The sequence below is a fragment of the Austrofundulus limnaeus genome, unplaced genomic scaffold (assembly GCF_001266775.1).
Source record: "Austrofundulus limnaeus strain Quisiro unplaced genomic scaffold, Austrofundulus_limnaeus-1.0 Scaffold97, whole genome shotgun sequence".
In the NCBI taxonomy this organism is placed as follows: domain Eukaryota; kingdom Metazoa; phylum Chordata; class Actinopteri; order Cyprinodontiformes; family Rivulidae; genus Austrofundulus; species Austrofundulus limnaeus.
The window spans coordinates 321626-323400 of NW_013952499.1; the positions used below are offsets into that span (position 1 = coordinate 321626).

Below are 1775 nucleotides of genomic sequence, written 5' to 3' on the forward strand. Positions count from 1 at the left end.
GGGGGTGGGGGGTGCGGCTTATAGTCTGGTGCGGCTTATATGTTGATGTTCGCATGTTTTTTTTTAAAAATGGCGGGTGCGGCTTATATTCCGGTGCGGCTTATAGTCCGAAAAATACGGTAGTGTTATGGCCGATAATCAATATTTACCGATACTACACAAACACACAAATTATATTATACATATATGCACAAACACACTTTTTTGATGCAGTAAATAAACAACCAGACCTCTGACATGGCTCCCTACTTCACTTATTCCTGGCTATGCAGCATCAATATCACTATCATGATCAAACAGAAGCCGCTCAACCAACCATATCCCCTCCCAAAACAGAAACACAAAGCTAAAAAGTCAGAAATCAATATCGGACGTTAATATCAGCCCAGTTTTATATGTCGGACTGATACGATATTCTAAAAAAATGAACAAAATTGGACGATACCGATATTAATGCCAATATATCGTGCATCCCTAATCAGGATATTTTTATGGTTATCAAAATTAAAGCTGAACTKAACTTTAATTAAAATATTTGTTAGTGCTCAGAGTTTATGTTGGGAATGACTCAGCTACACCAAACTTTAACTCAATACTTGTAAAACTGATTGATTGATTAGTAGCGGCGGCCTTGAATTGAGTTGACTTCCAGAGGTAATTAACTGTAGATTAATCATCTCTGAGAGGTTCGTTATTTTACTGTTTATTCATTCCAGTAAATAATCTTGGCATCTCTCCCGAAGCATCCAAGAAGAACTAAAACAGGTTGTTGTTTTTTTTTTTATCTGGTGAGTTTTTGATGTGAACCAGTCTGTCAGCTAGAAACAGGTTCTTTCATCAGGAACAAATCAGAGGTGGTGGACAGTTCAGAGGAGGAAAATATCTCAGGAACTGTCTGCAGCCTTCTTTCATCAGCACGTAAAAAAACAACTCCATGTCCGCCTCGTATCTGAGGCTACAGACACGAGTCGACAAGTCAGCGCAGCGTCTTCGCCCCGCCTCGCTGTGTCACCGCTCGCCACGAGAAGGGTCACACGAGGACACCTCTGTCTTCAGTCAAGCGTTCTGCACGGCAACCCCCCCGAGCTGCTCACTGCGTTAACGTTACGTAGATTATGACACAAACTGTGAATAATGAACATCAGACATGGTTTAATGACAGATCAGCCTCATTTCCAGGTCAGTGTTTGGTTTCTGCAGCCCTTTACTCAGAATGCTGAATGATGCACATCATAATCAAAACAAAGCACTAGAATACTTTASTTTTCTGTAAAAGTACAGCAGATCTAAGATTATTTTTTCACCTTGCACAGCCTCTCCAGGCAGCTGGATGTTGCAGTTTTTAATAAAACTACAGTTTTAATGAATTCTGAGCACTTCAAGGGCCTCTCATCTGAGCTCCGGATCACAATTCACTCTTACTCAACGGWTAACAGAATAATCTCACCATGAGGTGAATTTAGAAGCTGGTCAAAAGTATTTTTCCACAACATTCAGTCTTTCTCAAGGTCATCAGATTGAAATTGCTCATTTGTCTGTTTTTTCTTTTGAGTTTGAATGGRAATTGTAGAAAGAACTCAGTGCTGYGAAGCTGTAAAATCTGTCTGGTTTTACCCAGAGACTGTTTTATTTTCAGCTGCGTTCATCCTTCCTTTAGTTACAATCAGCTGAATATGATGCTGCCACCACAGTGCTTCACTAAAATACAGCGGGTAAAATAAGTATTGAACACATCAACATTTTTCTCAGTAAATATATTACTAGAGGTGCTAATG

General features: G+C 39.8%; 1 protein-coding gene across 1 annotated transcript in view; it reads right to left on the reverse strand.

Moving 5' to 3' along the window:
* ak5 (adenylate kinase 5) overlaps positions 1–1775 on the reverse strand; it is a gene marked incomplete at its 5' end in the record, with an annotated part of 80360 nt that overhangs the window by 30623 nt on the left and 47962 nt on the right.